This window comes from Hordeum vulgare, chromosome 3H, assembly GCF_904849725.1.
Source record: "Hordeum vulgare subsp. vulgare chromosome 3H, MorexV3_pseudomolecules_assembly, whole genome shotgun sequence".
NCBI lineage: Eukaryota > Viridiplantae > Streptophyta > Magnoliopsida > Poales > Poaceae > Hordeum > Hordeum vulgare.
Genome location: NC_058520.1, coordinates 387,680,590 through 387,704,839, shown reverse-complemented (window position 1 = coordinate 387,704,839; position 24,250 = coordinate 387,680,590).

Here is a 24,250-nt window from a genome sequence, read left to right as displayed (position 1 = left end):
GTTGATGTAGTGGAACATCCTCACGTCCCTCGATCTGCCCCGCGAACCGTCCCAAGAACCGTCCCGCGATCCGTCCCACGATCCGCTCCGATCTAGTGCCGAACGGACGGCACCTCCGCGTTCAGCACACGTACAGCTCGACGATGATCTCGGCCTTCTTGATCCAGCAAGAGAGATGGAAAGGTAGATGAGTTCTCCGGCAGCGTGATGGCGCTCCGGAGGTTGGTGGTGATCTAATCTCAGCAGGGCTCCGCCCGGGCTCCGCAGAAACGCGATCTAGAGGAAAAACCGTGGAGGTATGTGGTCGGGCTGGCGTGGCAAAAGTTGTCTCAAATCAGCCCTAATAGTTCCATATATATAGGAGGAGGGGAGGGGAGGCTTGCCTTGAGGCTCAAGGAGCCCCAAGGGCTGCGCCACCAAGGGGAGGAGGAGTCCTCCACCAATCCTAGTCCAACTAGAATTGGAAGGTGGAGTCCTTCTCTTCCTTCCCAACTCCTTTTTTCTTTCTTTTCTCTTTGATTTTCTATCTATGGCGCATAGGGCCTTCTTGGGCTGTCCCACCAGCCCACCAAGGGCTGGTGCGCCACCCCCGAGGCCTATGGGCTTCCCCGGGGTGGGCTGCCCCCCCAGGTGAACATCCGGAACCCATTCGTCATTCCCGGTACATTCCCGGTAACTCCGAAAACCTTCCGGTAATCAAATGAGGTCATCCTATATATCAATCTTTGTTTCCACACCATTCCAGAAACCCTCGTGACGTCCGTGTTCTCATCCGGGACTCCGAACAACATTCGGTAACCAACCATATAACTCAAATACGCGTAAAACAACGTCAAACTTTAAGTGTGCAGACCCTGCGGGTTCGAGAACTATGTAGACATGACCCGAGTGACTCCTCGGTCAATATCCAATAGCGGGACCTGGATGCCCATATTGGATCCTACATATTCTACGAAGATCTTATCGTTTGAACCTCAGTGCCAAGGATTCATATAATCCCGTATGTCATTCCCTTTGTCCTTCAGTTTGTTACTTGCCCGAGATTCGATCGTCAGTATCCGCATACGTATTTCAATCTCGTTTACCGACAAGTCTCTTTACTCGTTCCATAATACAAGATCCCGCAACTTACACTAAGTCACAATGCTTGCAAGGCTTGTGTGTGATGTTGTATTACCGAGTGGGCCCCGAGATACCTCTCCGTCACACGGAGTGACAAATCCCTGTCTCGATCCATACTAACTCAACGAACACCTTCGGAGATACGTGTAGAGCATCTTTATAGTCACCCAGTTACGTTGCGACGTTTGATACACACAAAGCATTCCTCCGGTGTCAGTGAGTTATATGATCTCATGGTCATAGGAACAAATACTTGACACGCAGAAAACAGTAGCAACAAAATGACACGATCAACATGCTACGTCTATTAGTTTGGGTCTAGCCATTCACATGATTCTCCTAATGATGTGATCCCGTTATCAAGTGACAACACTTGCCTATGGTTAGGAAACCTTGACCATCTTTGATCAACGAGCTAGTCAACTAGAGGCTTACTAGGGACAGTGTTTTGTCTATGTATCCACACATGCACTGTGTTTCCAATCAATACAATTATAGCATGGATAATAAACGACTATCATGAACAAAGAAATATAATAATAGCTAATTTATTATTGCCTCTAGGGCATATTTCCAACAGATGCATGCTGGATAGCGGTCGATGTGTGGAGTAATAGTAGTAGATGCAGAAAGTATCGCTCTACTTGTCTTGGATGTGATGCCTATATGTATGATCATTGCCTTAGATATCATCATGACTTTGCGCGGTTCTATCAATTGCTCGACAGTAATTTGTTCACCCACCGTGATATTTGCTATTTTGAGAGAAGCCTCTAGTGAACACTATGGTCCCCGGGTCTACTCCACACCATATTTTCAGCCTTACACTTTTTACTCTGTTCTCAAACTGAGGAAATACTTACTCCCCCTGTGCTGCATCACCCTTTCCTCTTCAAGGGAAAAACCAACGCAAGCCCAGCCTCCGTCAACGTGTCAATTTCTGGCGCTGTTGTGTGTCGCCGTAGCAGAATAATTTCTGGCGCCGTTGCCGGGGAGGAAGATCAAGTCAAGAACTCATCCAAGTAGGTGTCCCAAACTCATCTCTTGCATTTACTTTGTTTGCCAGTTGCCTCTCATTTTCCTCTCCCCCACTTCACCAATTTGCTTTTTTCGTTCGCCCTTTTCTCTCGCTTGCTTTCTGCTGCTTATGTGCTATGTGCCTTCAATATGCTTGCATCTTTGCTTGCTGAAAATCTAGTGATATGGATCCTCACCCACTTGCTAATCTATTTAAGAGTTCCAATTATGTTGATCCAATTTCTAGTGAGTGGAGTGCACTTGACTTTCTCTATGGAGTTTTGCTTGAGATGCGTGAATCTGAAAATCGTGATGAAGAAATTTATGAAATGATTCACGAGGGCTCCTTGAATCAAAAGCATGATTGCAATGATTTCATTATAAATTCTATTAATGACAATCATGCTAAAAATATGCAAAACCCTAAGCTTGGGGATGCTATTTTTGCTATGTCCACTACTTGTTGTAATGATATTTGCAATAATATTGAAAGTGGGTTTGGAGAAGTCATGATTTTAGTTGATGATAATCCCACTATTTTTGAAGAGCGTCAACTTTGCATGCATGTGGATCATGAAAACAATATCCTTTGTGATAGCTATTTTGTTGAATTTGATTATGATCCCACATGTAATTGCTATGAGAGAGGAAAATATTATGGTAGAAACTTTTTGTTACCAAATTACCTCTCGTTATGTGGAGATTGCTATTGTCTCTTTCTTCTTCCTTGCATTTGGTAACTATTGGTTGTCTTGCCAATTTGTTCTCCTATAAAATGCCTATGCATAGGAAGTATGTTAGACTTAGATGTGATTTTCACATGCTTTATGATGCTCTTGTTGTGCTTCAATTGTTGTCTTTTGTGTGAGCATCATTGAGTTATCAATGCCTAGCTAAGGGCGTTAAACAATAGCGCTTGTTGGGAGGCAACCCAATGAATTTATCTTCTTTCTTTCTGTTTTGTTGCGTCCACACCATCATAATTCTGTTGTGATTGTGTTTTTTGTGTTTCTTTTTGTGTTTGAGCCAAGCAAAACCTTTATGATTAGTCTGGTGATGGTTGTTTGATCCTGCTGGAAAAAAGACAGAAACTTTTCGCTCACGAGATGATTTTTCATTTTTATTCAAAAAGAGCTTTTGAGTTGATTCTTTTTGCTGCTGGTTGATATGCCTTTTGCCCAGGCAGTCGTAATTTTCAGATTTTTTGAGGTACCAGAAGTATACGAAGTATACAGATTGCCACAGACTGGTCTCTTTTTAACAGATTCTGTTTTTTGTTGAGTTGGTTGCTTGTTTTGATGAAACTATGGTCAGTATCGGGGGGTACTAGCCATGGAAAAGTGAGAATACAGTAGCCCAACACCAATATAGATAGAATTCAAGTTTGCTACAGTACCAAAAGAAAGTGGTAGTTTGTTTTCTTGTGCTAATGTTATCACGAGTTTCTGTTTAAGTTTTGTGTTGTGAAGTTTTCAAGTTTTGGGTGATGTTCTCATGGACAAAGAGATAAGGAGTGGAAAGATCTAAAGCTTGGGGATGCCCAAGGCATCCCAAGCCAAATTCAAGGACACCAAAAAGCCTAAGCTTGGGGATGCCCCGGGAAGGCATCCCCTCTTTCGTCTTCAATCCACCGGTAACATTACTTGGAGCTATATTTTTATTCACCACATGATATGTGTTTTGCTTGGAGCATCTTGTATCTTAGGAGTCTTCTCTTTTTGTTGTGTCACAATCATCCTTGTTGCACACCTTTTTGAGAGAGAGACATGCACTCATCGTGATTTTTTCTAGAATGCTCATAGTGCTTCACTTATATCTTTTGAGCTAGATACTTTTGCTCATAGTGCTTCACTTATATCTTTTGAGCTAGATACTTTTGCTCTTAGTGCTTCACTTATATCTTTTGAGCTAGATACTTTTGCTCTTTGTGCTTCACTTATATCTTTTAGAGCACGGCGGTGTGTGACTTGGTAGTTGGCTTATGCTATGAAAGTAGTCCCAAAGGTGATAGGTACCCAAAGAGGATGCAAAAACCTCCATCTTCATGTGCATTGAGTAGAAAGAGAAGTCTTGACCTCTCAATTAGTATTGAGACATGGATTTGGTAATATTAAGAGCTATGTTAGTAGGGTGTTGTGGATCTAGAAATACTTGTGTTGAAGTTAGTGATTCCCGTAGCATGCACGTATGGTGAACCGCTATGTTAGGAAGTCGGAGCATAATTGATTTTTTGATTGTCATCCTTTGTGTTGAGGTCGGGATCGCGCGATGGTTAACACCTACCAACCCTTCCCCTAGGAGTATGCGTTTAGCACTTTGTTTCGATTACTAATAAAAACTTTCGCAACAAGTATTTGAGTTCTTCATGACTAATTTGAGTCCATGGTATAGATGCACTTTCACCTTCCACCATTGCTAGCCTCTCTAGTGCCGCACAATTCTCGCCGGTGCACAAACCCACCATATGCCTTCCTCAAAATAGCCACCATACCTACCTACTATGGCATTTTCATAGCCATTCCGAGATATATTGCCATGCAACTCCCACCGTTCTGTCTCATGACTTGCGCCGTCAGTCTCATATTGCCATGGCATGATCGTAAGATAGCTAGCGAGATGTTTCAACGTCATACACCATGCTAGATCGTTGCACATCCCGGTACACTGCCGGAGGCATTTCCTATAGAGTCATCATCATTTTGAGCTGTGAGTAAATAAAAGTGTGATGATCATCATTATTAGGGCATTGTCCCATGTGAGGGAAAAAAAGAGAGGCCAAAGAGCCTAAAAATAAAAAAAGAGAAAAGAGAAAAAAGGAAAAAAAGAGGCCTAAGAGCCCAAATAAAAAAGAGAGAGAGAAAAAGAGAGAAGGGACAATGCTACTATCTTTTTCCACACTTGTGCTCGATAATAGCACCATGTTCTTCATGATTGAGAGCTTCTTGCTTTGTCACTACCATATGCTAGTGGGAATTTTCATTGTATAACTTGGCTTGTATATTCCAATGATGGGCTTCCTCAAAACTTCCCTAGGTCTTCGTGAGCAAGCAAGTTGGATGTACGTCCACTAGTTTTTCTTTTGAGCTTTCACATACTTATAGCTCTAGTGCATCTCTTGTATGGCAATCCCTACTCATTCACATTGATATCTATTAATGGGCATCTACATAGCCTTTTGATACGCCGAGTCAATGTGACCATCCCCTCCTTTTTGTCTCACAACCACCACCACACTCTATTCCACTTATAGTGCTATATCCATGGCTCACGCTCATGTATTGCGTGATAGTTATCAAAAGTTTGAGAAATTAAGAGTGCGAAAACAATACTTGGCCAATACCGGGGTTGTGCATGATTTACATTAGTTGTGTGAGGATGATGGAGCATAGCCATACTATATGATTTTGTAGGGATAACTTTCCTTGGCCTTGTTATTTTGAAAGTTCATGATTACTTTGCTAGTTTGCTTGAAGTATTATTGTTTGCATGTCAATAGCAAACTATTGTTTTGAATCTTACGGATCTGAACATTCATGTCACGTGAAAGAAGTTGCAAAGTACAACTATGCTAGGTAGCATTCCACATCAAAAATTCATTCTTTATCACTTCCCTACTCGAGGACGAGTAAGAGTTAAGCTTGGGGATGGTTGATACGTCTCCAACGTATCTATAATTTTTGATGGTTTCATGCTATTATCTTGTCAGACTTTGGATGTTTTGCATGCCTTTTATATATTTTTTGGGACTAAATTATTAACCCAGTGCCAAGTGCCAGTTCCTATTTTTCCATGTTGTTGACCCTTTTCAAAGGAGATTTTGAAACGGAGTCCAAACGGAATAAAATCCCCGAAAAGAATTTTTCCGTAACGGAAGAAGATCAGGAGACTTGAGAACCAAGGCAGGGGGCCCCAGGGGCCCCACAAGCCCTCACCTCGTGGCTAGGGGGGAGGCCGCGGCCCACAGGCTTGTGGGCCCCCTGGATGCCCTCTACCCTAGGGGTTGCGCCTATATATTCCCTAAAAATCCCAAAAAAATCAGGAGATCATTGAAAGTACTTTTTCGCCGCCGCAAGCTTCTGTCTCTGCAAGATCCCATCTGGGGCACGTTATGGTGCCCTGCCAGAGGGGGGATTCAGACACAGAGGGCTTCTTCATCAACACCATGACCTCTCCGATGATGTGTGAGTAGTTCACCATAGACCTACGGGTCCATAGCTAGTAACTAGATGGCTTATTTTCTCTCTTGGATCTTCAATACAAAGTTCTCCATGATCTTCATGGAGATCTATCCGATGTAATCTTCTTTTGCGGTGTGTTTGTCGAGATCCGATGAATTGTGGATTTATGATCAGATTATCTATGAATCTTATTTAGTTTCTTCTAATCTCTCTTATGCATGATTTCATATCCTTGTAATTCTCTTCGAGTTGTGGGTTTTGTCTAGCCAACTAGATCTATGATTCTTGCAATGGGAGAAGTGCTTGGTTTTGGGTTCATACCGTGCGGTGACCTCATCCAGTGACAGAAGGGGTAGCGAGGCACGCATCGTGTTGTTGCCATCAAGGGTAAAAAGATGGGGTTTTCGTCATTGGTTTGAGATTATCCCTCTACATCATGTCATCTTGCTTAAGGCGTTACTCTGTTTGTCATGAACTCAATACACTAGATGCATGTTGGATAGCGGTTGATGTGTGGAGTAATAGTAGTAGATGCAGAAAGTATCGGTCTACTTGTCTTGGACGTGATGCCTATATGTATGATCATTGCCTTAGATATCGTCACGACTTTGTGCGGTTCTATCAATTGCTCGACAGTAATTTGTTCACCCACCATGATATTTGCTATTTTGAGAGAAGCCTCTAGTGAACACTATGGCCCTCGGGTCTACTCCACACCATATTTTCAGCCTTACACTTTTTACTTTCTTGCACTTTCCGCCTTCAGATCTCACTTTGCAAACAATCTTGAAGGGATTGACAACCCCTTTGAAGCGTTGGGTGCAAGGTTGTTTGTGTTTGCGCAGGTACTCTGGACTTGACGAGACCCTCCTTCTGGATCGATACCTTGGTTCTCAAACTGAGGGAAATACTTACTGCTCCTGTGCTGCATCACCCTTTCCTCTTCAAGGGAAAAACCAACTCAAGCCCAGCCTCCGTCAACGTGTCAATTTCTGGCACTGTTGTTTGTTGCCGTAGCAACAAGCACGTTGGCTGGCGGGCAGGCCGGCGCGATGGAGGTGATGGCAAAGTATCACCACCAAATGGTCGTCTTTGCCTAGTCGACTGTGAGCAACTTCTAGCTGGTGGTGTGGGCTATCCAGGTAGGCTCCGCAAGTTATTTTTCATCTGCTTTTCAGTGGGGGCGCACGGGCACAACAACTAGATGTAGTCCCCGAGATTCAGGCCTGCTACCCGGCTGCATGGAAATCCGGCCAAATATTCTTAATTCTTCTAATTTCTCTTGAGTTTCCTTTGCAGACCGACACGACGAACCACGCCGCACTCTTTAAGGAGGCACTCGCCCTGTGCAATTTCAACAAAAACGCCTACTTCAAGACTCGGAAGGAGCTCGAGATGTGCACGACCGAGCCGTAGAAAGCCCGAGGAACGTCTTTGGGTGGTGGGTGCGCGCGAACGCACCCAGTGGGTGTAGTCCCCGAGATTCGGGCTGGCTGTGCGGCAGCCGGGCCAAATCTTTCTTTGCATTTTTCTCTCTTCAAACTCGTGGGTGCGCGCCAGCGCACCCACTCGGTGTAGTCCCCAAGATTTGGGCTAGCTGCGCTGCTACGTGGCAGGCGGGCCAAATCTTCTATTGTCTTTTTTGTGTTCTTGTCGTGTCGACTCCTGGTCGGTGTTTTGATGTAGAGGGGGCCATCTCTGAGGCCGAGGTGGCAGAGCTACACCACATGCTTGTGCACATCTAGGGCAGGCATGATGAGAATGCCAATGACCAGGACCGGCTTGGGAGGAGCTCAAGGACGAGTGGGCGACAACGGAGGAGCTGAAGGCCGCCCATGCGTTGGAGTTGGAGCGGCTCCCCGGGGCGCTCCAGCAGGAGGCGATGGAGAAGGAGGACGCGTCTAGGGCGTCGGTCGCGAGCGGGTAGGAGGTGGAGACCCTCTGCATCGAGGTGGCTCGGCTCGGAGAGGAGCTCTGCAGGATGGAGGCGGCGAAGACGAGGGTCAAACGAGAGGCGGCCGACACACTCAAGCTCTTCCACGAGATTGACGAGGTCTTATTCGGTAAGTGTCTTGGACTTTCCTCAATTGCGTTTTGCTGGTACCCGGGAGCAGCCAACGGCCGACGCCAGCCATTGCCTTTTTCCTTGATGTCTTAGTATTTTCGTTGGTCCAGATCATTTCCTAGAGACCCAACCGCGGGCGGATCGGGCTGTTGTGGAGCATCGGGAGGAACTGCGTTGGGATGGAGGCGAGGTGGACGAGAATGCCAGCTCGGCGATGGAGGAGGTGGTCCTCGCCTACGAGGTCCGACTTACCTATACGCGAGCGGTCTTCAGGCGGTTCTTGATAACCCACAAGTATAGGGGATCAATTGTAGCCTTTCTCGATAAGTAAGAGTGTCGAACCCAACGAGGAGCTAAAGGTAGGACAAATATTCCCTGAAGTTCTATTGACCACCGATACAACTCTACGCATACTTTACGTTCGCTTTACCTAGAACAAGTATGAAACTAGAAGTACTTTGTAGGAGGGATAGGAGAGGTTTGCAAGAAAACAAAGAACACGTAAGTAAAAACTAGGGGCTGGTAAGAAACAATTACATGAGTGTGGAAAAGTGGTGGTAGGAGTTGCGGAATTGTCCCTAAGCAATTGATTACGTTACTAGACCGATAGCGAGTTTTATGTGGGAGAGGACACTGCTAGCATGCCATCCCTTACTTGGAATTCTATGCACTTACGATTGGAACTATTAGCAAGAATCCGCAACTGCTAACGTTCATTAAGGTAAAACCCAACCATAGCAAAAAGATATATTGGCCCCCTTCAATCCCATATGCATCAATTTCTATGCTAGGCTGAAGCTTCTATCACCCTTGCCCTCCAATACATAGTCCTATCAACATACTACTAACCCTATGGCGTGATCCACGCGCGCGCTCATATGATGGGCACCAAAAGACAACAACATAACCACAAGCAAATTAAACCAATCATAGCAATTCATCAATCACCGATAGGACAACGAAAATCTACTCAGACATCATAGGATGGCAACACATCATTGGATAATAATATGAAGCATAAAGCACCATGTTCAAGTAGAGGGTACAACGGGTTGCGGGAGAGTGGACCGCTGAATATAGATGGAGGAAGGTGATAGAGGTGTTGGTGAAGATGATGGAGGTGTTGGTGTAGATCGCCGTCACATGATGATGTCCCGGGCGGCGTTCCGACGCCGCCGGGAGAGAGGGAGAGAGATCCCCCTTCTTCTTCTTATTCCTTGACCTCCTCCCTAGATGGGAGAAGGGTTTCCCCTCTGGTCCATGGTCTCCATGGCGGCGGAGGGGCGAGAGCCCCTCTGAGATTGGATCTCTCTCTCTGCGTCCTTCTATTTCTGCGCTCCCAGATTCCGCCTTTCACCGTTTCTTAAATTCCCGGAGATCCGTAACTCCGATTGGGCTGGACTATTAACACGATTTTCTTCCATATATTATCTTTCTTGCGGCTAAAGAATGCCCCAACCGCCTTAGGGATTGGTCATAAGCCTGCCAGGCGCTGCCCCACCCCCAGGCCGCGGCTAGGGGGCTTGTGACCCCCTCGGGCATCGTTTCGCGTTGATTCTTCTTCCCAAAAATCATAAATATTCCAAAAAATCCCCGTAGGCTTTTTTTATTGCATTTGGACTTTGTTTTGTATGGATAATGTACGAAACAAAAAACATGCAACAAACAGGAACTGGCACTGGGCACTGGATCAATATGTTAGTCCCAAAACTAGTATAAAAAGTTACCAAAAGTATATGAAAGTTGTAGAATATTGGCATGAGACAATCAAAAATTATAGATACGACGTAGACGTATCAGTTCTCGTCGGTGGCTGAAGGCCTCATCAAGGCTCTCTGGCCCGACCGGGTAGCGGAGATTACGGCCGGCCAAGTGGCCCGATGGCTCAAGCATGCCGCGGGCCGGTTCAACGCATGGAGGGTGTCTACCGCATGGAGCGGCGCCCGGATGGCCTTGACCTTTGTCCTTTCTTTGTACCCGGGAATCAGCATGGGCCAGCTGGCTACCATGCAGGTGAAGGCAAGGAGCGACCTGGCACGGCGCGACAAGGTCATTGGTCTGTGGGCCAACGAGCTCGCGAGCTATGCGTTGCCGGATGCATACTTTCGAGAGTTGGGGGAGGATGGCACGCCCATCCCGGAGGACAAGTTTGGCATCCCGGTGGGCTATGACGACGAGGAAGTCGGCTCCAGTTCGGGGGAGCCTATCAGTGACGAGGTGGTGGGCAAGGTGGACGCCGAAGGGGCGGCCGCGTCCTCTCTCGGGACGACAAAGCCATCGGCTGGCGACGCTGAAGCGGGCCAGAGGACACCGCCAGATGGCGACATGGAGGCGAGCCAGAATACTCTGCCAACTGGCGACACGAAGGTGAGCCAGCAGACTTCACCGACCGGCAACGCAAAGTCGGGCCAGCAGACTGTGTCGGTCGACAACTCGGTCGTGGGCCAGACGCCCCCATCGGCTCGCGACGAGAACGCAGACCAACAGCCGCCAATCGTCTAGGCTTTTTATTTCTTGCTCTTTTCTGCTTTTGAACATTGTTATGAACAAGTTCACCCACTCGGGGTGTAGGTTTGATGTAACGCACTCCCGTCCTTGCGCCGCTATCTTAACTTAAGCATCGCAGTTATCTTAACTTTGTTGGTTGCCGTCTGCTCGCCCGTTTGACACTTCCCTTGCCTTAGTCATTGTCCCCCATGTGCCTTGCTCCATTTGCCTTTGTTCCTACTGGACAACCGGATTGCGGACTGTGGTCGGGTGAGGAGTGGGCTGCGGGAGGGCATGGTGTTGGTACTTAAGGTTTCGCAAGTTTGGTTTTGAACGGACCATTTAGCGCGGCCGGACCCGGCCTGCCCTTATCATTTTTCCCTATCCGCCCGACCCCTTTGCTTGTGCGCCCGCTGGTCGGACAACCAGGTTGTGGTTTGTAGCCGGGCAAGGGTTAGGCCGTGAGGGAGGGGGTACAGTACTTTCCTAGTCCCAGGAGGGTTTGGGTGGGTCGACCAGTCCCGGGTCGGCTGGGCTAGTGCGAGGGCGGTAGACAAAAAGATAATAACTTTGCCATAGATAGGATTGGAAAGGCAGTCCCTGAGACATGCTCGGGGGTGCCGGGTGTTGGGGAACGTTGCATGGGAAACAAAAAATTTCCTACGCACACAAAGACCTATCATGGTGATGTCCATCTACGAGAGGAGATTAGATCTACGTACCCTTGTAGATCGCTAAGCGGGAAGCGTTAAGAAACGTGGTTGATGTAGTGGTACATCTTCGTGATTCAAATCACCGTCGTCCCACGATCCGTTCCGATCTAGCGCCAAACGGACGGCACCTCCGCGTTCAGCACACGTACAGCTCGATGACGATCTCGGCCTTCTTGATCCAGCAAGAGAGACGGAGTCCGTAAATGGATCGCTGGAGCTTGCATACTTTGTTAGCATTCTTTGGATCGACAAAACCTTCGGGTTGCATCATATACAACTCTTCCTTAAGAAACCGTTAAGGAACGCCGTTTGACATCCATCTGCCAGATTTCATAATCGGAAATGCAGCTATTACTAACATGATTCGGACAGACTTAAGCATCATTACCAGTGAGAACGTCTCATCGTAGTCAACGCCTTGAACTTGTGAAAAACCCTTTGCCACAGGTCGACCTTTATAAACGGTCACATTACCATCCGTGTCCGTCTTCTTCTTAAAGATCCATTTGTTCTGAATAGCCTTGCGGCCTTCAGGTAATACTTCCAAAGTCCACACTTTGTTTTCGTACATAGATCCTATCTCGGACTTCATGGCCTCCAGCCATTTGTTGGAATCCGGGTCCACCATTGCTTCTTCATAATTCACAGGTTCATTGTTGTCTAACAACATGATTGATAAGACAGGATCACCATACCACACAGGAGTAGTACGTGATCTTGTCGACCTGCAAGGTCCGATAGGAACTTGATCCGAAGTTCCATGATCATCATTATTAACTTCCTCCTCAACTGGCGTTGCTTCAATAGAGGTTTCCCCTTGCCCTGCGCCACCATCTAGAGGGATTATAGGTTTGACAACCTCATCAAGTTCTATCTTCCTCCCACTCAATTCTTTCGAGAGAAACTCCTTCTCAAGAAAAGCTTTGTTCTTAGAAACAAACACTTTGCCCTCAGATTTGAGATAGAAGGTGTACCCAAATGTCTCCTTTGGGTAACCTATGAAGACGCACTTTTCCGCTTTGGGTTCCAGCTTTTCAGGTTGAAACTTTTTGACATAAGCATCACATCCCCAAACTTTAAGAAAGGACAACTTTGTTCTTTTGCCATACCACAACTCGTATGGTGTCATCTCAATGGATTTTGATGGTGCCCTATTTAAAGTGAATGCAGCTGTCTATAATGCATAACCCCAAAACGATAACGGCAAATCAGTAAGAGACATCATAGATCGCACCATTTCTAACAAAGTACAACTACAACGTTCGGACACACCATTACGCTGTGGTGTTCCACGCGGTGTCAACCGTGAAACAATTCCACATTGTCTTAAGTGAGCACCAAACTCGAAACTCAGATATTCACCCCCACGATCACAAAGTAGGAACTTGATCTTCTTATTACGATGATTTTCAACTTCACTCTGAAATTGCTTGAACTTCTCAAACGTTTCAGACTTGTGCTTCATCAAGTAGATATATCCATACCTACTCAAATCGCCAGTGAAGGTGAGAAAATAACGATATTCGCCGCGCCCCTCCACACTCATCGGACCGCACACATCGGTATGTATGATTTCCAACAAGTCACTTGCATGCTCCATTGTTCCGGAGAACGGAGTCTTAGTCATCTTGCTCATGAGGCATGGTTCACACGTGTCAAGTGATTCAAAATCAAGTGACTCCAAAAGCCCATCGGAATGGAGTTTCTTCATGCGCTTTACACCAATATGACCTAAGCGGCAGTGCCAAAAAACATGGCGCTATCATTGTTAACTCTACATCTTTTGGTCTCAATGTTATGTATATGTGTATCATTGCTATCAAGATTCAATATGAACAATCCTCTCACATTGGGTGCATGACCATACAATATATTACTCATATAAATAGAACAACCATTATTCTCTGATTTAAACGAGTAACCGTCTCGCAATAAACAAGATCCAGATATAATATTCATGCTTAACGCAAGCACTAAATAACAATTATTTAAGTTCGTAACTAATCCTGATGGTAACTGAAGTGAGACTGTGCCGACGACGATTGCATCAACCTTGGAACCATTTCCCACGCGGATCGTCACTTCATCCTTCGCCAGCCTTCGTTTATTCCGCACTTCCTGCTTCGAGTTGCAAATATGAGCAACATAACCGGTCTCGAATACCTAGGACTACTACGAGAGTTGGTTAAGTACACATCAATAACATGTATATCAAATATACCTGATTTTTCCTTGGCCGCCTTCTTATCAGCCAAATACTTGGGGCAGTTGCGCTTTTAGTGACCCAGTCCCTTGCAATAATAACACTCTGTTTTAGGCTTAGGTCCAGCCTTGTGTTTCTTCGTTAGATTGACAACAGGCTTGCCGCTCTTCTTGGAGTTACCCTTCTTGCCTTTGCCGTTTCTCTTGAAACCAGTGGTCTTATTGATCATCAACACTTGATGCTCTTTCTAGAGTTCTGACTCTACGACTTTCAGCATCGCGAATAACTCGCCGGGTGACTTGTTCATCCCTTGCATGTTATAGTTCAACACAAAGCTCTTATCGCTAGGTGGTAGTGATTGAAGAATTCTGTTAGTGATAGCCTCTTGCAGGAGTTCAATCCCCAGCCCAGCTAGATGGTTTGAGTACCCAGACATTTTGAGCACATGTTCACTAACAGACGAATTCCCCTCCATCTTGCAAGCATATAATTTATCGGAGGTCTCATACCTCTCGATCCGGGCGTTCTTCTGAAAGATAAAATTCAACTCCTGGAACATCTCATATGATCCATGATGCTCAAAGCGACGTTGAAGTCCCAGCTCTAAGGCATACAAGACTGCACATTGAACTACTGAGTAGTCCTCCTTACGTGTTAAGCAGGCGTTCAAAACATCTTGGCTAGACGTAGCGGGTGGTTCATCTCCTAGCGCAGCATTAAGGACATAATCCTTCTTCCCACCTTGCGGGAGCAGCTTTAGATTACGAGCCTAGTCTACAAAGTTTCTTCCATCATCTTTCAACTTAGATTTCTCTAGGAACGTATTAAAATTCAGGGTTGCTACTGCGTGAGCCATTGATCTACAACACAAATATTGCAAAGTGGACTTAGACTATGTTTAAGATAATTAGAGTTTAACTAATAAAATTACTGATAAACTCCCACTCAAAAAGTACATCTCTCTAGTCATTTGAGTGGTACATGATCCAAATCACTAACTCAAGTCCGATCATCACGTGAGTGGAGAATAGTTTCGGTGGTAAGCATCTCTATGCTAATCATATCAACTATACGATTCATGCTCGACCTTTCGGTCTCATGTGTTCCGAGGCCATGTCTGCACATTCTAGGCTCGTCAAGTTTAACCCGAGTGTTAAGCGTGTGCAACTGTTTTGCACCCGTTGTATGTGAACGTTGAGTCTATCACACCCGATCATCACGTGGTGTCTCGAAACGACGAACTTTCGCAACGGTGCACAGTCAGGGAGAACACAATTTCATCTTGAAATTTTAGTGAGAGATCACCTTATAATTCTACCATCGTTCTAAGCAAAATAATGTGCATAAAAGGATTAACATCACATGCAATTCATAAGTGACATGATATGGTCATCATATTGTGCTTCTTGATCTCCATCACCAAAGCACCGGCATGATCTTCTTGTCACCGGCGCCACACCATGATGTCCATCATCATGATATCCATTATCGTGCCGCCATCGAGGTTGTCGTGCTATCTATGCTATTACTACTAAAGCTACGACCTAGCTATATAGTAAACACATCTCCAAACACAAACATTAGTTTAAAGACAACCCTATGGTTCCTGCCGGTTGCCGTAGCATCGACGTGCAAGTCGATATTTAACTATTACAACATGATCATATCATACATCCAGTATATCACATCACGTCCTTGGCCATATCATATCACAAAAATACCCTGCAAAAACAAGTTAGACGTCCCCTAATTTGTTGTTGCATGTTTTATGTGGCTGCTATGGGTATCTAGTATGACCACATCTTACTTACGGCAAAACCACAACGAAGATGTGCAAATTGCTATTTAACCTCTCTCGAACGACCGCCTCGGTCAAAACTAATTCAACTAAAGTTGAAGAAACCGACACCCGCCAGTCATCTTTATGCAACGAGTTGCATGTTAGTCGATGAAACCAGTCTCTCGTAAGCGTACGAGTAATGTCGGTCCGGGCCGCTTCAATCCAACAATACTGCCGAATCGAGAAAAGACTAAGGAGGGCAGCAAATTGAACATCAATGTCCACAAAACCTTTTGTGTTCTACTTGATATAACATCTACGCATAAACCTAGATCATGATGCCACTGTTGGGGAACGTTGCATGGGAAACAAAAAAATTCCTACGCACACGAAGACCTGTCATGGTGATGTCCATATACGAGAGGAGATTAGATCTATGTACCCTTGTAGATCGCTAAGCGAGAAGCGTTAAGAAACGCGGTTGATGTAGTGGTACAACTTCGTGATTCAAATCACCGTCGTCCCACGATCTGTCCAACGATCCGTTCCGATCTAGCGCCGAACGGACGACACCTCCACGTTCAACACACGTACAGCTCGATGACGATCTCGGCCTTCTTGATCCAGCAAGAGAGACGGAGAAGTAGATGAGTTCTCCGGAAGCGTGATGGCGCTCTGGTGGTGGTGATGATCTACTCCTGCAGGGCTCCGCCCGAGCTCCGCAGAAATCCGATCTAGAGGTAAAACTACTTGGTATAGGTTTGAGTTGCACGTGGCAAAGTTGTGTCTCAAAAACCCTAAAACCACCAGTGTATATAGGAGGAGGGGAGGGTCTAGCCTTTGGGCTCAAGGAGCCCCTTGGTGCGCCGACCTAAGTGGAGAGGAGGACTCCTACTCCAATTCGGTTTGGGGAAAGAGGAGTCCTCCTCTTCCTTCCCACCTCCCTCTTTCCTTTTTTTTCTTTCCTTTGGTGTTTTTCCACTTGTGGCGCCATGGCCCTATTGGGATGGCCTCACCAGCCCAATAAGGGATGGTGCGACACCCTAGGGTCACTGGGCTCACTCCCGGGTGGGTGGGCCCCTCCCGGTGAATACCCGAAACCCATTCGTCACTCCCGGTACACTGCCGGAAATGCCCGAAACTTTCCGGTGACCAAATGAAACCATCCTATATATCAATCTTCGTTTCCGGACCATTCCGGAAACCCTCGTGACGTACGTGATCTCATATGGGACTCCATACAACATTCGGTAACCACACATATAACTCAACTATACTAAAACATCATCGAACCTTAAGTGTGCAGACCGTGCGGGTTCGAGAACTATGTAGACATGACCCGAGATACTCCTCGGTCAATATCCAATAATGGGACCTGGATGCCCATATTGGATCCTACATATTCTCCGAAGATCTTATCGGTTGAACCTCAGTGCCAAGTATTCATATAACCCCGTTTCTCATTCCCTTTGTCCTTCGGTATGTTACTTGCCTGAGATTCGATCATCGGTATCCGCATACCTATTTTAATCTCGTTACCGGCAAGTTTCTTTACTCGTTCTCTAATACAAGATCTCGTGACTTACACTTAGTCACATTGCTTGCAAGGCTTGTGTGTGATGTTGTATTACCGAGTGGGCCCCGAGATACCTCTCCGTCACACGGAGTGACAAATCCCAGTCTTGATCCATACTAACTCAATGGACACCTTCAGAGATACCTATAGAGCACCTTTATAGTCACCCAGTTACGTTGCGACGTTTGATACACACAATGTATTCCTCCGGTGTCTGTGAGTTATATGATCTCATGGTCATAGGAATAAATACTTGACATGTAGAAAACAATAGCAACAAAATGACACAATAACATGTTACGTTCATAGTTTGAGTCTAGTCCATCACATGATTCTCCTAATGATGTGATCCAGTTATCAAGTGACAACACTTGCATATAGTCAGAAAACCTTGACTATCCTTGATCAACTGGCTAACCAACTAGAGGCTTGCTAGGGACATTGTTTTGTCTATGTATCCACACATGTATCTATGTTTTCATTCAATACAATTATAGCATTGATAATAAACGATTATCTTGAAACATGAAATATAATAATAACTATTTTATCATTGCCTCTAGAGCATATTTCCAACACCGGGTGTTCACTGATTTGCACAGGAATAGGTGATACATACTCACACTTGCTTCAAGTGTACAACGGGCGGAGGAGCTCTGCGTTCCACGGGCTCTCCATCTCACAACCGCAGGCGTCCTTCTTGTTCTGTCTTGGCTTCTGCGTGTCGATCAGGTAGTACACATTGTTGCTCAGCGCTTTGCTGGTGATGAAGGGGCCCTCCCATGGGGCGGACAACTTGTGCTAGCCGGCTATCCGTTGGATCAGTCGAAGCACCAGGTCGCCCTCTTGAAATGTGAGGCGCTTGACCCGCCGGCTGTGATAGCGACATAGGTGAAAGGACGTGGATGTTGCTAGAGGGGGGGGGGAGGTGAATAGGCGCTTTAAAATAATTATGGTTTAGGGTTGAACAAATGCGGAATAAATCTAATGTTTAATTTGTCAAGAACAAAACCTAAAACAACTAGGCTCACCTATGTGAACCAACAACTTATGCTAAGCAAGTTAAACAACTAAGTGATAGCAAGATATATAACAAGAAACAATATGGCTATCACAAAGTAAAGTACATAAGTAAAGGGTTCGGGTAAGAGAAACTGAGGCACGCGGAGACGACGATGTATCCCGAAGTTCACACCCTTGCGGATGCTAATCTCCATTTGGAGCGGTGTGGAGGCACAATGTGTTGGGGAACGTTGCATGGGAAACAAAAAAAAATCCTACGCACACGCAATACCTATCCATGGTGATGATTATCTACGAGAGGGGAGAGTGAATGTACATACCCTTGTACATCGCTAAGCGGAAGCGTATATAACTCGATTGATGTAGTGGAACATCTTTGTGACTCAAATTGCAGCCCATCCCGCAATCTCATCATGATCCTCCCGCGATCCCATCACGATCCATCTGATCTAGTGCCAAACGGACGACACCTCCACGTTCAGCACACGTACAACTCGATGACGATCCCCGCCTTGTTGATCCAGCAAGAGGGGCGGAGAGGTAGATGATTTCTCCAGCACGGCGGCGTGGTGGTGGCGGTGAACTAATCCAGCAGGGCTTCACCTAAGCACCGTCGAATTAGACTAGGGGAGAAACATATCTAGAGGGAGAGAGAGGCAACCGTGGCTGATTTCTATGTGTCCAAAAACCCTCAATACCTCTAGTATATATAGGAGGATGGGAGAGGAGGCAGCATTGGCTCCTACTCCAAGGAGAAGGGGTCGGCCAAACCCTACAAGGTGTTGGAAATGTGCCCTAGAGGCAATAATAAAGTGGTTATTATTATATTTCCAGTTCATGATAGTTGTCTATTATTCATGCTGTAAGTGTATTATCCGAAAACAATAGTACATGTGTGAATACATAGATCACAATGTGTCCGTAGTGAGACTCTAGGTAGCTAGGTACTTGATCAATGGATGATCATGGTTTCAAGATCATGGACATTGGATGTCATTGATAATGGGGTCACATCATTGGGAGAATGATGTGGACAAGACCCAATCCTAAGCATAACACTAGATCGTGTTGTTCGTTTGCTAAAGCTTTTGTAGTGTCAAGTATCATTTCCTTAGACCATGAGATTGTGCAACTCCCGGATACCATAGGAGTTCTTTGGGTGTATCAAACGTCACAACGTAACCGGGTGATTATAAAGGTGCACTACAGGTATCTCCGAAAGTGTATGTTGGGTTGGTATGAATCGAGACCGGGATTTGTCACTCAGTATGACAGAGAGGTATCTCTAGGCCCACTCATTAGAATATCATCATAATGATCTCAATGTGACTAAGGAGTTAGCCACGGGATGATGTACTATGGAACGAGTAAAGAGACTTGCCGGTAATGAGATTGAACAAGGTATGGGGATACCGACGGTCGAATCTCGGGCAAGTATCTTACGGATAGACAAAGGGAATTGCATACAGGATTGATTGAATCCTTGACATCGTGGTTCATCCGATGAGATAATCGTGGAACATGTGGGAACCAACATGGATATCCAGACCCTGCTGTTGGTTATTGACCGAAGAGTGTCTTGGTCATGTCTGCATGATTCCCGAACCCATAGGGTCTACATACTTAAGGTTCGATGATGCTACGGTTATATGGGAATAGTGTACGAGGTTGCCGAAGGTTGTTTGGAGTCCCGGATGAGACCTCGGACATCACGAGGAGCTCCGGAATGGTTCGAAGGTGAAGTTTGATATATAGGATGAGGGGTTTTGGAGACCGAAATTGTTTCAGGCGTCACCAGTAACGTACCGGGACCACCGGAAGGGTTCCGGGGGTCCAGCAGGAGGGGCCGGCAACCCCAAAGGGTGACATGGGCCAAAAGGTGGAAGGGCACCAGCCCAGAGTGGGCTGGTGCGCCTCCCACCAAGGCCCCAGGCGCAGGTTGAGTGGGAAGGGCGGGGGGGGGGGGGGGGGCGAAACCCTTAAGCAGATGGGCCCAAGGCCTATCTAGAATGCACCACATCCCCTCCAACCTTCCTGGCAGCCACCACCAGCCCTAAATGGGGCTGCCATACTACTTGGGGGTGGGAACACTAAGGGGGGCACCTCCTTCCCTCTCCCCCTATATATAGTGGAGGGTTTTGGCCTTTGGAACACACACATAAATAGTTTCCTCCCTCTCCAGGCAGCCCAGTTCTTCCTCCTCTTTCGTGCAGCTTGGAGAAGCTCCACCAGAATCCCTCGTAGCTCCACCGCCACCGTGCCGTCACGCTGCCGGAGCTCTCCCTCAACCCTCCCTCCTCCTTGCTAGATCAAGGTGCGGGAGATGTCGCAGGGCTGTACGTGTGTTGAATGCGGAGGTGCCGTGGTTCGGCATGTACATCGGAATCACACCGCGATTTGAATCGCTACGTGTACGACTCCATCGACCGTGTGCAAGTAACGCTTCCGCTTAGCAATCTTCAAAGGTATGAAGATGCTCTACCTCATTACTCGTTGCTGGTTTCTCCATAGATAGATCCTTGTTTAGCGTAGGATTTTTGTTGAAATTACTACATTCCCCGATAGTGGTATCAGAGCGAGGTCCTATGCGTAGATTCTATGCACGAGTAGAACACAAAAGTTGGGGCCGCTGATTTTGTCAATTGCTTGCCGTTACTAGTCTTATCTTGATTCGATGGTATCGTGGTATGAAGCGACTCCGACCGACCTTACACGTACGCTTACGTGAGACAGGTTCCACCGATTGACATGCACTTGTTGCATAAGGTGGCTAGCGGGTGTCTGTCTCTCCCACTTTAGTTGGATCAGATTCGATGAACAGGGTCCTTATGAAGCATAAATAGCATTGGCATATTGCTAGCAGTCCCCAGCAACGAAACTAGAAAAATGCTGTTGACGTGTTCCTCACTTGATGCCTCCACGGCAATGGAGCCACAAAAGAACTGCTCCCAGTTGCTCAACAATTAGCAATTGTCTTGCAATGGCCCACCAGCGCGTGGGATCGCGACAGTTTTCGAGGGTAGATTATTCAACCCAAATTTGTTGGTTCGCGCGACGGGAAGTGAAAGAATATTCTGAAGTATTAGCAGCTGAATGTGTCAGATTCAACCACACATGAAAGATTAGTGTCTGCAAGCAAAGTATCAGCAGCAAAGTAGTATGATAGCAACGGTGCCAGAAACGATCTAGTGACTAGGCAGACTATTCCTAACGGTTGTATCAATGGCGCCAGAAGTTGCGCGTGAACGGGAAATATTATTTCCCGGCAACGGTGCGAGAAAAAGTATTGTAGCAGGTAGCAGCAGTGTAACGAGTAACAGGAGTGGCAAGGAACAACAGTAGTGACAGCAGTAGCAAGTAGCAACAGTAGCAAGTAGCAGCAGTAGCAAGCAACAGTAGTAACAACACCAGAGCAAAACAAGTAACAGCAGCAACAACAGTAGTAACAGCAGCAGAGCAAAACAAGTAACAACAGCAGCAACAATAGTAACAGCAGGAGAGAAAAACAAGTAACAGCAGTGGGACAAACTCGTAGGCAATGGGTCGGCGATTTGTCGGATGATATTCATCATGCAACAGTTATAACACGGAGAGATATGTGGCTAGCTCCCGTTCGTCAATGTGATATAGGCATGCATTCCGTGTGTCTCCATACGTGCTTAGGGAAAAGAACTTGCAAGACATCTATTGTCCATCCCTCCCGTGGTAGTGGGGTCTAAAAGGAAACTACGGGATATTAAGGTTCTCCTTTTAATAAAGAACCGGACCAACGCATTAGCACTTGGTGAACACATGAACTCCTCAAACTATGGTCATCACCGGGAGTGGTTCCGGTTATTTTCACTCCGGGGTTGCCGGGTCATAACACATAGTAGGTTTCAAAGCTCCCAATAAGAATCGATGAAGTTTTTTTGATAGCATTGATGCAATGTACTTGATATTGTTTCTTCGGAAAGTGCACGGTATGCTCATTACCGTTGACATGGAAAGTGACATTGCCTTTGTTGCAATCTATAACAGCCCCTGCAGTGTTTAAAAAGGGTCTTCCGAGGATGATAGCCATGGCATCGTCCTCGGGAATATCCAAGATAACAAAGTCTGTCAAGATAGTGGTGTTAGCAACCACAACAAGCACATCCTCGCAAATAACGACAAGGAAAGCAGTTGATTTGTCGGCCATTTGCAGAGAGATTTCAGTGGGTGTCAACTTATCCAGTTCAAGTCTACGATAAAGAGAGAGCGGCATAACACTAACACCGGCTCCAAGGTCACATAAGGCAGCTCTTACGTAGTTTACTTTAATGGAGCAAGGTATAGTGGGCACTCCGGGATCACCAAGTTTCTTAGGAGTTCCACCTTTGAAAGTGTAATTGGCAAGCATGGTGGAGATCTCAAGATCTGGTATCTTCCGATTATTGGTCACGATATCTTTCATGTACTTGGCATATGGAGACATTTTGAGCATATCAACTAACCGCATCTGCAGAAAGACGGGTCATATCATTTCAATAAAGCGCTCAAAATCCTTATCATCCTTTTTCTTGGATGGATTAGGAGGAAAGGGCATTGGTCTCTGAACCCATGGCTCCCTTTCTTTACCATGCTTCCTAGCAGTGAAGTCATTCTTATCGTATCTCTTAGGTTGTGGGTTATCAGGATTAATCATAGGTTCAATCTCCACATCCTTATTATTGCTAGGTTGAGCATCATTATGAACATCGCTGTCCATATTGTCACCAGGTTCATGTTCATCACCAGATTGTGTTTCTGCATCAGACGCAGAAATATCATTTGATTCTTCAGGTGTGACAGTATTTGGTGAACTGTCATGTAGGTTTCTATCATCCTTCTTCTTCTCCTTAGGATGACTGGGTGTATCAGCATTAATTCCTTGAGAATCTTGATCAATTCTCTTAGGATGGCCTTCAGGATACAAAGGTTCCTCAGTCATTTTGCCTCCTCTAGTAATGACTCTGACAGACTTGTCATTTAATTCATTGAGCAAGTCATTCTGAGCTTTAAGTACTTGTTCTACCTGAGTAGTAATCATGGAGGCATGTTTACTCAGAAGCTTCAGATCATTGACATTTCTGTCTACACAAGCACTTAAATGACTAAGCATAGGAGTACTTTGTTCCAAATGTCTGCTAACATAATCATTGAAACTCTGTTATTTGGCAACAAAGTTGTCAAATTCATCAAAGCATAGGCTAGCAGGTTTGTCAAAAGGAATATCACTCTCATCAAACATACGCAGCGAATTTACTTCTACTACCTGTATCGGGTTATCGAGACCATGGATCTCTTCGATAGGTGGTAGATTTTTGACATATTCAGATCTAATGCCTTTCTCTTGCATAGATTTCTTGGCTTCTTGCATATCTTCGGGACTGAGGAATAGAATACCTCTTTTCTTAGGAGTTTGCTTAGGAGGTGGTTCGGGAATAGTCCAAGCATTATCGTTGATCAAGATGTTATTCAGTAGGATCTCAGCTTGTTCTATAGTTCGTTCCCTAAAAACACAACCGACACAACTGTCTAGGTGGTCTCTAGAAGCATCGGTAAGTCCGTTATAGAAGATGTCAAGTATCTCGTTCTTCTTAAGAGGGTGATCAGGCAAAGCATTCTGTAGCTGGATGAGCCTCCCCCAATCTTGTGGGAGACTCTCTTCTTTGAGTTGAGCAAAGTTGTATATTTCCTGCAAGGCAGCTTGCTTCTTATGGGCAGGGAAATATTTCTCACAGAAGTAATAGACCATATCCTGGGGACTACTCACACATCCAGGAACAAGAGAAGTGAACCAGGCTTTAGCGTCATCCTTTAGAGAGAAAGGAAACAGCTTAAGGATATAGTAGTAGCGGATCTTCTCCTCACTAGTGAAAAGGGTGGCTATATCGTGTAGTTTGGTAAGATGGGCTACGACCGTCTGAGACTCATAACTGTGGAAAGGATCAGATTCGACTAGAGAGATCATCTCAGGATCGACAGAGAATTCATAATCCTTATCGGTGATAAAGATAGGTGAAGTGGCAAACTTCGGGTCGTATTTCATCCTATATTTCAGAGATTTTTCCTTCCACTTGAGA